Here is a 13,522-nt window from a genome sequence, read left to right as displayed (position 1 = left end):
AATCTCCAATACTGTCCTTAACTCCATCTTGTTCTTTGGTATAGAAGGATAACTCTTGCTACTGCATTTTTAGGTGTTATTCCTAATTCTGTTCATTATTGGATAATTGATTCTGGCGCAACTAATCATATGACTAGTTGCTCCAAATTATTCTCATCCTATAGTCCGTGTGCAGGCAATAAAAAGGTCAAAATTGTCGATGGTTCACTCTCGGAAATTGCTGGGATAGGAACTATCAAACTCACTTCGTTGTTAACTCTCCATGATGTGCTCCACGTTCCAAATTTGTCTTGCAATTTGTTGTCCATCAGTAAAATTACCTCTGATCATCAATGTCAAGCTAATTTCTACTCTTCTTATTGTGAGTTTCAGGAATGTCACAGGGAGGATGATTGGCAGTGCTACGGAAAAAGATGGACTCTATTATTTTGACAATGGACCTAACTCAAGTAGACAATGTCAAAGTACTTGCTCAAATTACGTTTCTGTTTTCAAAGATAATGATATCATGTTATGGCATTATAGGTTAGGCCATCCAAATTTTCAGTATTTAAAATACTTGTTTCCCAATTTATTTTGAAATAAAAGTCCTTCTTTTCAATGTGAAGTTTGTCAATTTGCTAAACATCATCGTGCATCCTTTTCCACCCAACCCTCCAAACCAACTACACCATTTACTATGATTCATAGTGATATCTGGGGCCCATTTAGAACATCTACGTATTCTGGCAAAAAATGGTTTGCGACCTTTATTGATGATCACATGAGATTAAGTTGGGTTTATTTGATGAAGGAAAAATCTGAAGTGGAAACAATTTCCAAAAAGTTTTACACCATGGTACAAACACAATTTCAAAAAAATATTCAAATATTGCGGAGTGATAATGGTCGAGAATATTTCAAAAAGGCCAATTTTTTCTTGAAAAAGGAATTGTTCATCAAAGCTCGTGTCAACACTCCGCAACAAAAATGGTTTGGCTGAAAGAAAAAACAAACACTTATTGGAAGTAGCTCAGGCATTGATTTTTACCAATCAAGTACCTAAATATCTTTGGGGTGAAGCCATTCTTACTGCTACATATCTCATAAATAGAACGCCTAATAAGGTTTTAAGCTTTGAAACACCTTATGATTTTTTTCATAAGTTTTATCCAACAAATCGGCTGTCTTCTTCTTTACCACTAAAGATATTTGGTTGCACCGCTTTTGTTCATATTCATAGTCATAATCAAGGAAAACTTGAACCCCGAGCTACAAAATGTGTGTTTGCTGGTTATGCTCCCCCTCAAAAGGGGAATAAATGTTTTGAACCCATTTCCAAAAAAATTGTTTGTTACCATGGATATTACATTCTTTGAATTACATCCATCCCTACTTTAAGCCTAGTCTTTAGGGGGGGAACAAAAACAAAGATTGTGTTTCATGATTTTTTTTCAAACTGAAGACTCGCAAAATGATCCTTCTCCAACTTTGATATTCAACCTGAAAACCCAAGATTTATTATACCAGGAGAAAGTGAGTCGAGCTTTTTAGATAATGAAAAGGCAAGTCTTCCTATAGTGCCATCTCATAGTGTTCATGATCCTATAATAACTAACAAAGGAGAAACAAAAAAAAAAAAAACACCACATCATTGGTACCATTTGACATTGTCTACTCACGACAGAGGACAACTCGAAAGAAAGGGTCTTCCAATCCTTTACACTATCTGAAATCCGTAAACCCTCCAGGTAATGTCTTCACTGAGCCTTTATCTCATGTTCAGTCCATTTCATCTTCGAGTTCTGAGTCCTCTAGTTCTGAACCTGAGTCTGGCTCCAATCCTAAATTCGACCATTCTGAACTTCCCATTGCTGTCCGGAAGGGTCCGAGGTCTTGCACCCAACATCCATTGTCCAATTATGTGTCATATGAAAATCTCTCACCTTTTTTTCGAGCTTTTACCTCACAATTGTCTTGTATAGAGATTCCTAATACTGTGCAGGATGCTCTGAATGTTCCTTAGTGGAAGGAGGTTGTCTTCGAGGAGATGAAAGCTCTTGAAAAAAATGGCACGTGGGAGTTAGTTGATCTACCAAGGGGAAAGACAACTGTAGGGTGCAAATGGGTGTTTACAATCAAGTATTAATCTGATGGTTATCTAGAAAGGTATAAAGCTCGATTGGTCGCCAAGGGATTCACTCAGACCTATGGCATTGATTACTTGGAGACATTCGCCCCAATCGCAAAGCTAAACTCTATAAGAGTTCTTTTGTCACTTGCAGCTAATTGTGATTGGCCTCTGCAACAGTTGAACGTAAAAAATGCATTTCCTAATGGAGACTTGGAGGAAGAAGTGTATATGGATGCACCTCCAGGATTTGGTGAAAATTTTGGCACAAAGTTGTGTAAACTGAAGAAGTCTTTATATGGATTAAAACAGTTACCAAGAGCATGGTTTGAGAAATTCACTCAGCTTGTTAAAAGTCGGGGGTATACTCAAGGGCAAGGTGATCATACAATGTTTATAAGACATTCACCGGATGGGAAGATAGCGATACTGATTGTGTATGTAAACGATATAATTCTCGCTGGAGATGACGTACTTGAGATGAATCGATTGAAGACTTCCCTCTCATCAACATTTAAGATCCAAGACTTAGGATCTCTAAGGTATTTCCTTGGAATGGAGGTTGCTCGGTCGAAGAAAGGGATTGTTGTCTCGCAACGGAACTATGTCCTTGACCTCTTTAAGGAGACAGGGATGAGCGGTTGAAGGCCAGCACACACTCCAATAGATCCCAATCAAAAACTTGGAGATGACAAGGAAGGTGATCCAATGAATACAACTCGGTATCAAAAGTTGGTGGGAAAGTTAATTTACTTATCACATACACAGCCAGATATTGCTCTTGTTGTGAGTTTGGTAAGCCAGTTTATGCATTCACCCTACGAGAAACATCTTGAAACAGTTTATCAGATTCTCAAATACTTGAAAAGTACACCAGGCAATGGTTTACTCTTCCAGAAGACCACACAGCAAAACATAGAGGCATACACTGATGCAGATTGGACAAGCTCAGTTATTGACAGGAGATCAACGTCAGGATACTGTACTTATGTCTCGGGAAATATGGTCACATGGCGAAGCAAGAAACAGAATGTGGTTGCAAGGAGCAGTGCTGAGACAGAATATAGGGCTATGGCTAACGGAGCTTGTGAGATGCTATGGTTGAAGAGAATTCTTGAAGAGTTGCGGATGCTGGTGAACATGCCAATGAAGTTGTATTGTGACAACAAAGCTGTCATAAGTATTGCTCAAAATCCAGTACAACATGACCGCACGAACCATGTAGAGATTGACAAACACTTCATAAAAGAGAAGATTGATAGTGGAGTTGTTTGCATGCCTTTTGCTCCTACTACTCAACAAATAGCCGATATCTTCACCAAAGGACTTTTTAGACCTAGTTTTGAGCTCTTTGTAAGCAAGTTGGGCATGATAGATATCTATACTCCAACTTGAGGGGGGGTGTCGGATTTCTAGGGAATAAATTAGGAAATTCTATTTTTTAAAATCTAAAATTACTATTTTAGTTTCTAGTAGTTTCTATTTATCTTGTAATCGTGTCTCTTGAAATTCAATAAGAATGGTTATTCTTCTTCTAAAAAATCCTTCAGTCTCCTAACTTGCAACAAGATAATGGTATTAATTCTATCAAGTGCAACCAACCAGATAAAAGCCTTGATTCTAAAGGGAAACTTAGGCCTTCCAAATGGATCTATAGGGAGGAAAAGATGAATTAAACTTAGTTAGAAAATCACAAAAAGATATGCAAGAATAAACCCCCAAAGTATTCAAAGAAAAAACTGCTCCTCTAAAAAACACGGGAGTTATTCAACAAGACTAGCAAAGAGGATAGCCCTACCATCTCCGTATTGTTCAAAGACCTACAAGAAATGGAAATCCCAAGAAGACAAAAGGACCACTTGGATCAACAACAATACAAGAAATGAAACTATCGTGCCCTGAGCTTAAGCAAAAGAGGCGTGGAAAAGAGGTGGACAAATCTACGCTCCCTAACCGAGGATCTTCCTAAAATTTGATGTTACCACCCCTTCGCACCAAGAGTTTAATATGGGGAATGAAGAGAAAATAACTCTCTAAGAGATAGCTCTCCACATACTCTCCAAAGAACATCAAAATCTTAAATTAGTATCCCACCCATTCTCATCTAATCCACACTTACTTTTAACTTCTTTAACACTTTTAGTTATTTCCTTTTTTGTCGCAAGAGACTTTTTTGAAATCAAACTAGTGGCCTCCTATAATTGCTCTACAATATGATATGTTGCACATGAATCTTGGGAAACTAGAAAGAGATTTTGACCTTCATTTATAGATGGGTAAAAATCCTTCTTTCCTATAATGTCCAACTGATATTGGGGCTTGAGTATTAGACATATTGGGCCTGCCCATTATGATTCGCCTAACCACCCTTTCCCTTAGGATGGGCATCCAAAATAGGGCCCTAAATACAATGGGCATGTTCAGTTAATAAGCCCATTTTACATAAAAATGAGGCTCCTGCTTTTTTCATTAACTTGCATAGGTCCAACACAATAACTAATCGGCCCAACCCAGACTTTTTATCCTCCTTTTCCCTAACCGTAACCCTAGCTGCCTCAACTGGAACTACACCATCATTCATAACCCTAGCTACCATTGCAGTTTCAACAAGCTCGATTACCTAAGCAATACGAACATACATTTTTGGCTATAGATATTTGAGCGACAGCTCCCCTGCAATCTTCGACTTGAGCTCAACCTCACATCAGATTCACATCTTAGAACTTGCTTTCACAGCCTTCTCCTTCACCTACCTTCCCTTTTAGCACCACTCGACTCCACGATCCAGCACAAAAGGGCTCCAACACCTACACCTCATAATGGAATCCAAACTCTTTGGCTAGTTTGCAAAACTTGCCTGCAAAGCTACACCAACTAACCCCTTTTGCGCAACAAGGAATAAACACAAAGAAAATCTTACCATTCCATCCCAATCCTAACTACAAAAATTTCCCCACCCTGGTCCACGTAATCGACATCCAATACAGCATATTCACCATTCAAACCTTTCAAGAACCCCTAACCAACCAAACGAAATCTAAAAGACCATTGGCAAACCAAAGAATTGCTTCTTTCGAATGTTTAATCCATCTAGTCTGAGATTTTTCCTCAAGCACGAACATAAACTAGATATCACTCACCTTGTCCAATCTCAAATCAAAAGTCTTCCCTTCGATCTAAATCATGAGCTTTGACATCTCCTGCTACATTCAAAGCCATAAGGAGAGTCGTGAGAGAGAGAGGGGAAATACATATCAAGCTAATAAAAAGAGGGAAGAAACCATCTAATAATCTATCCCATTAACAGACATAGTATCACATAATCAAAATAAACCCCTAACAACCGCTTGCATAGGGATAAATTCGAGGCCCTTGCACCTATTGCTCCATGTACCCTTAATTACCCCCTCCCCGCTCTCCCAATCCACCTTATTAAGCTTCATTTCTCATAAAAAGACAATATTAGGAGAATGCCCATGTGAAACCTCCCTAATTAAACCCTCTCATAAAATTTGCCAACCATTTGACATTTTGACTAAGCACCCTTATAATATTTTTTTTTCTTTTATAACAAAAGAAGAAGATATCATTACTAAATAAAGAATTTACAAAAGAGAAAGAATGAGATATCTCCCAAGACAAACTAAGACACTCCAAGACTAAACAAATAGAAATACCCAAACAAAAGATATTATCAATTCAGCATGTCCTCCAATCTCTTTGAAACTCCTAGAAGCTTGCCTCTTTCAAAAATCCATAATTAACATACCACAGAGAGGCAAAGTACTTGATTATTTTCCCAAACTAGCATCTAGTTTAGTTATTTCCCAAAAAATATCCAAGTATTAAGTTCCATCCATAAACCCTAAGAACCCACAAAATATCACTAACCCCCTTCCCTCCCCCCACCCCAAAATAAAAAACAATTAGCAGAAGTAACAAGATTTTTTTAACTCTCCCTTTTCCTCTCATAGGGCATAGGAGTTGAGTAACTCATAGTCTCACACTTTAACACCTCACCCAGAAGACTAATTAACTTAATACCGTTTCCCTCTAGAAGGGTTTAAGGGTTTCAATTGCCTCTCTCATCCCCCCACCCCCCCCCCCCCCTTCAAAAAAAAGGGGCTAATGAAATGACACTTCCCTTGTTGACTTCCTCTCTAGGGCATATAGCTAAATCCAATTATCTAGGCATGTCTTCTAGAACAGAAAGAATACCTTTAGGGGTCATTTTGTTCGCAACATCAAAAATTTTCCCACAAAATGACATTCCCAAGAATCTCATTTTTGGGAATAGGATACCTACCTCAAGAGAATATTTTTGTTTGGTTCCCATTTCCCATTATAAGATTCCTGGAAATGCACACAAGATTCCAATGTCAATGTTTTGGTCAAAATAGGAGTCTTGGTACATATTTTAAGAAGATGATCATTATACCCTTGACATGTGTGTAACGAATATATGAAGAACAATTGTATTTTTCAACACAAAAACTTACTAAGAGCCCTCATGATCATCCTTAGCAAGATCTACCTCTTACTTGCCTATGGCACTTACTAGATTGGAATTATCAGTCAAATCTGAAGAAGAGACATCCAAGAAGGAAGGATAGCAAAAGATCCCTCCTTCAAAACACCCAATTGATCGGCATTATCCTTCAAATCTGCATCTACTCTACCCAATTAGTTAGATTGAGAAGAAAACTCTGTTCCATCATCATTTAAAACAAAATTCCCCACATTGCATGATAACCCCTTCTTTCCCTCTCAAACCACCAATTAGAAGAACTACAAATATCCTAGACTATACGCTGCGGCCCTTTGAAAATCCCACCTAATCATAGCAACCTACATAGATGACTATAACCAAACTCTATATTTGTTTGTAGCCTTTCAAGCTTCAACTAAAAAATTTTTGGCCTCCTCCACATTCTTCGAGTTGATGATCTATATCAAATCATCCAACTTATCTATATTGTCAGACTTTACTCATCTCACTTGACTCCATGCCTAGCCAACGACTACTAGTTTCCCAGAATCCAAATTTTTCCCTTCACACACAAGCTTCTCCTTTAAAATAACTCCTAGATGAAGCCCCCTTCTTCCTAATCCACTTACAAGTTGTTCTAATCTTACCATTAGAATCCTTTGGTCCAATATGACTGCCTTGTCGAATCCCTGCAATTAAATGACCAAATCTTGCCAAAAAGTCTAGACTATCACATTGATGGTTTCCAAAGCATGTCGGCATCCATCATCCATTTTGAAAGCCTTAGGAACACACTAATTCTCCCACCATCTCCACAATAAGATCTCTCTTTGTATTAAATGATCATGAATCACAACATCTCCACCACCTCTAGCATTGTCCAAAGAAAATTTCATATTTCAACTCAAATGCCAATTTCAAAAAGCTTTATGTAGAGATCACCAATGTGACGCCTCAACCCCTTCTAGAATGTCGGTAGACAGATACCCACTTGCATTCCAAAAGCTCTCAAGACACAAAACATGACCACCTTGATTTGCTAACAACTTTGAGCTTAAGGAAACCCTTCTACTCTCAAATTAACATTCCACAAAATAACACCATTTTCACATGGTCTTAACCAAAATGAAGCTATTTAGCAAAATAGCCAAGAGAGTTCACCACTGCCTTTTGCCAAAAAAAGTAGTTCAATGAATTGTAAGAGGCGAAACAAAATATCATCCAACCAATCTATTATTAATACATTTTTTTGTCAACTTTGAAAGAATAATGAAACTCCCATAATGAGCATTTAAAGACCAGTGATTCACTTGTTTCTTCATTGCCGCAAGGAGAAGCTATTTTCTCAACTCCAAAACTGAAGCTATTTTCTCAACTCCAAAACCAACTTCAATTCCATTTCATTCGTTACATTATGGGTCTATCCTTTAAGCACAACATATTTTATTTTAGAGGTTTATTTTATCAAAGATTTTTCCTACGTAATTTTAAGGGAACGATGATTTTTTTAACAGGTTACTCCCTCATTCTCCTCTCGACATCAACAGGTTACCCTAAGGTGTATTTGAAAGTTTGAAAGCTATGAAGTTATCAGAGCAACAACATCTCTCACAAAGGAGTGCACCATGGATTCGATAGAAGATGACAGGAGACATGCATAATGTTGAATACAGAGCGAAGGAAACCATTGATTTAATGTTGGACAAAGTGAGGAAGAGTCGTCATATTTTCTTGAATATAGTCAATCTCACAATTGATTTCTAATGCTTTGTTGATCTTAGGTCGATTCGAAAGGGGATTCTGAAGCATTTAAACAAGTAGCACGTGGTATTGAATGTCGATTCATTTAAAAAGGTGGAAAATTTTTTGGAGTTAGGACTGGGATGGAAAGGGAAGAGATATTTGGTATTCATCCTTGGTGAATCAAAAGTTGATGGGTGGTGAAAACTTTGCAGATGAATTTTGCAAATTGGCTAGGGATCTCTATTCAAATATTGATGGCGAAGGCAAAGGAAGTAAGTGACTTCACATAACAATGGATAAGGTGAAGGATGTGAACAAAGTGATCTATCATGGAGCCAAGGTGTGCTAGCAAGGAAAGATCACATTTGTACTCATCGTGGCGGTGAATTGTAATAAAAAGAAAAGATCCTGGTGATGTAGGTATTAGAATTTAGAGGTAGAGAGAGAATTGAAAGAATTAGAATAAGGGAAGAAAAAGAGGCAACATTAGAACAAAACTAGAACAAAAGAGTAAGTAAATAGGGAGAAGGATAGAAAGAGGTAGTACATAACAGAACAAAGATAACAAAGGAAGAAGAAGAAAGGGGAACCTACTGGAGAGAGAGAGAGAGAGAGAGGGAAACAACAACAAGAGACGGAAAAGGGAACCTAGTGGAGAGAGAGGGAAACAGCGGCAGTTCTGATTTCAAAAAGATAACTATCCATACAATACATGATCACAATATATATACACACCCAATACAACAACTGACATAAATAATTACAAAATAATCCCAACTAAAACATGCAACTACAAAATAACTTTTAAGTACATAAGATACACAAAACAAACCTAATTAACTAAACTCCTAAAATAACCAGAGTTTTCTCAAGCTGAAATAAAAAACCTAGCTACCATATAAACATCTAAAGTTTTCCATTGGTGGTTCTCCATCACCTGGTCATCACCAAAAGCCATGAAGTATCGTCAGAAGATGATGACTCCTATAGTCCAGGCAGCTAGGGTTACAGAAGGGGCTGCGAGGTTGGTAGAGGTGGCAAGGGGTTCCCTTGGAAAGGATGAAGCAATGAAGATTGCACAGGATGTTTGCTGGTCATCTTAGAATGGTCAACTTAATTGGGTCAGTTACTTGAAAAAGGAGGAGTTTCTTTTTTATCTAAGTTGGGCTAGTCACTCAAAGACCAATATTCATAGTGATAATGGTTCGGCCTTGGAGCATTCTTTGGAAATAAAGAAGTGTGCTTTTTCTTCCTAATTAGACCACTCTAATAAAGAGGAACATAATTTGAACATTGATGACAAAGCCCAGGTAGTAGATGCAATAGCCCATGGATCTAATCAAAGTTCAAATAGGGTAAGGGGATTTTATTTGCTATGGTTCAAGTTGCAAAGATGCCCAAAAATCTTCTTATTGTAGTATCCCAAGACTAAAGGATAAGTGCAAGGAGCAAGGCTCTTCGCCTAGGTTTGATGGAATAATAGGAGAGCTTTTAGTTGCAAATGCAATGGAGGGAATCCTCAAGTGGAGCAAGAGCTGCAATTAGCTAGCTAGAGGCCAAAATGGGTGATATAGGACTGCTTTGTGTCCGACATAGATAAAGGAGTAAAACATTTTCAGAAGAAAAAACAAATGAAGGGATATCTCGAAAAAGGACAGTGAGTATGATGGCAGTTTTTCATGTCATAGTGGTCTACTGTTGGATGAGTTTGGAAGATGCTTCTGACTCTTCTAATGCACTTGGGGATAGTTCTCATATGCCGCCTCCTCCCCTTTAAGGTTTGGGGGATGTATCTTAGTATGCAAGATGTTGGTGCTCAAGAACTTTTGGATTATATGGGATTGTGGCCGGTTGATCTTGGAGGGGATCGAGTTTGAACGGATGGAGCGGAGCTGAAAGAAAAGCAACTAAAGGTCAGCGGGAGTTAGCAAGATTACAGAGCTCAATAATAGAAGAGCTTAAAGAAGGTGTTGACGATTTGCCATGTCTCCCTAGAAGACTTGTAGTGGAATTGGTTGGCTCTGCTTCATTTAGTTGGTTCTTGGTTTAGGCTGTCATTTGTAACTAGTTTCTATTGATGTAAAGGGAGGATTTCTCACTCTTACTGTTTTTTTCTTTTTCTCTTTCTCTTTTTCTAACATAATTTTTTGTCTCTTTTAATACATTTCTTTGTGTGTGTGTGTGTGTGTCTATATATATATACAATTAAAAAAATCTAGGAATTTTAGTTGTTCTAGACTTCATTTATTTTATATTAGGAAGCATTTAAATTGATTGCAGCAACAAGAACGTTATATTAAGCCATTGCATAGTGCCATTTATTATTAAAACTAGAACTTAGCTATTTTTTAGGTTCTCTAAATTAAACGAAGTTCATGGGTTGTCAAAAAAGATAAGTGATTATATTATGATCTTGCCCTAGCCTTCAAAATAAATGGCAAGGGGTTTCTTGTTTCCATTTGGCACTAGTTTTGCACATTAATTTAAACATTGTAATCATTATTATTAGCAAAGATACTTATGCAATTTTAGTAGAAGACTTATCTAGCCCACAAAATATTTTCTTAGAATTAGATTTTTGATTGGCTTAATTCATTTACTTTGTCTCTACACAATTTTGGGAGTTTGATTTCAAATTATATTGGATTATCATTATGGGAAAATACACTTACATCCCTTTAAGAATATCTCTTGTTACAATTACCACCCAAATGTTTTTTCAAAAAAAAAAAAGGACACTTCAACCCTTCAAATTATTTTTTTTGTTACAAAAGACCCCTTTCCTTAACAAATAGCCTTTAAGCTTGAAGAATTTGGTTGTGTGCATGATGCATGAATAATCAATAGATTTATTTGGACAAAAAAGTACCCTCATATGTTATTTTTCTTATCTCTTCTAATTGAATAAAACAAATAGAGCAAAACTTGAAATATTTTTCTTCTTCCCAACTAGATCATTAGCACTAAGGATGTGTTATGTTTAGCGGTTAGGCTAGATACTTAGCCCATGTTTGGTGCAACACACCAATAAGATAGGACTAGCCAAGAATGAGAGCCTCAAAATGTTATATAAAATTATATATAGTATGTGCATGTATATATATATACATACATATATAGATATATGATACATCGGTTTATTTTGGCTAACTGTGGTTATTGAATGGGCCAAATCGAAACTGAACCAAGAACTAAAAAGTTTAAAATTTTCAAACCAAAACCGAACCAATATTATCAAAAACCTCAAATTCTCTCTTCCCCGGAAACTAATAAAAATCAAGAAAGGAACCCAAGGAACTAAACTCATCCACTTTCAAATCATTCATATTACGGAAACCAAAAAACGATTCCAAGAAAGATTAATGTCATCCTGATATATCTACTTCCATTTTATTTTAAGGAATGTGAAAAAAACCTTTCTCAGATTTGCACAGCACATTTGCTATCAACTCATAACTGCTGGATAACTCAAAAGCTGCTCCCAAACTACAATAACTGGATAAGTATAAACTGTTTTAAGAGTTAGACTTCAAAATCTCAGACTGATAAGTTGGGAAGGGAGAAATGACATGCTTAGCTGATGAATTAAAGAGAACATTTAGTGATCCAATATTATTGTCGATATATCAAGTTGAATTAAAGAGAACATTTAGTGATCCAATGTTATTATAGATATATCAAAGTTGTAATACTCGTGATTGATGTATCATAGTTGTAAGTCTCGTGTAATTTGGGAGATATTGATGAAAGACGCAAAGATCATGGAATTGATAACCCGGTTCTAACATGTGCTGGATGAAAAAAACTGGCAAAATGTAAACAATGGAATGAAAACAAAACATAATTAAGGAACAAAGCATTAAGATTAAACTAAACACGAACCTTGCTGCTCCTCTGTCAACCATTTGGTACAGAGGATCAAAAGGGTCCAGGTATGGCTCCCCGGGAGCTCTCCAAGAAAGTAGGAAGCAATGAAGGAGAAGTTACAAAAAATCAAATAAAAGAATGTAAATAGGCGCAGTTTTGCAATAAAGGAACCATAAATGTAAATATGTCAACTGAACATACGTCATGAGTAAGCATTTAAAGAAACAAACCGAACGGAGTGATCAAAGAAGGTCAAATTTTATCCAATCTTCTGTTCAAGGAACAGATGACATTAACAAGATCAAGTTTCAAAATGCGAACTTCATTTGAAGACAATCGACAACTAGTGAGAGAAACGGAGAGAGAGAGGGAGAGGGAATTCAAAAAAAAATAATGAGTGACCTGTTTGTTAGGATCGAGGGAGGAGAATCTGGGATTAGTGCGTTTGGGGACTTTGACAAGCTTCAAATTGCAGACATCTAAGTCTGCGATCATGTTGATCTCCTCATGATCTTCTTGACGCTGTGGTTCAGCAGTCGATGCTGTAGGCGACGATACTAGGGCGGCATCACCGGTGGCGACAGTGTGGGCGGTTTTGGTGGTGGTGACGGCGGAAGTGCGACGGTAAAACCAGCGCCGCACGCTGTCGACGAGAGCTCCGCCCCCCATGTGCTGCCGTCCGATCAGTTCCCCACTCCGGATTGCTTCAATACGTCTAGCATCACCCACTTTTTCGCGTTCAAACCTTCAGCGCGAACTCTGTAATTACTCCCCTCTCCCCTGCTTTGCTTTCCGCTCTCCTTTTGTTTTGGTAGGTAATAATGAGAGAGAGAGAGAGAGAGAGAGAGAGAGAGAGAGAGAGAGAGAGAGAGAGAGGTCAATGGCCGTTTGGGGCCGAGGAGTGAGGTGATTGTGTTCACTGTGGAGCCACGCGGTGATTAATTTATGGATTTCTTGTCGTCTTTTAGCCATCAATTGATTGATTCAGCACTTCCCCGGATTTGCACGCCGGCCACTTCCTTCTCACCAGGTGACCGACTAAGTTTTGGGGGGAGAAAATTATTTAAAAAAAAGCCACCGTCCCTTATAGAGTCAATTCCAACCCAAAGACCTTCTTGGTATGGGCTCTATCTTATTTCTATTTTGATATAATAAAAAACTAGATTATAAAAATTTATTTATTTATGATACCAGCTTTTTATTTTTATGGTGCTTTTCAGATATTTGTCAAAAAATTGAAAGTTAAATTTATGATTTTTCGTTATTTGGATAACTTGTTGTCAAAATACATCAATATTCATAATTAAATTTTT

At 37.4% G+C, this 13,522-nt stretch overlaps 1 pseudogene; it reads right to left on the bottom strand.

Moving 5' to 3' along the window:
• Positions 1-13,118, bottom strand: part of LOC131162032 (mitogen-activated protein kinase 9-like) — a 70,217-nt pseudogene extending 57,099 nt beyond the window's left edge.
• Positions 13,119-13,522: the final 404 nt, after the last annotated feature.

Source organism: Malania oleifera, chromosome 8, assembly GCF_029873635.1.
Source record: "Malania oleifera isolate guangnan ecotype guangnan chromosome 8, ASM2987363v1, whole genome shotgun sequence".
Lineage (NCBI taxonomy): Eukaryota > Viridiplantae > Streptophyta > Magnoliopsida > Santalales > Ximeniaceae > Malania > Malania oleifera.
The sequence above is the reverse complement of the archived record's forward strand: the minus strand, read 5'-3'. Positions and strand labels throughout refer to the sequence as shown.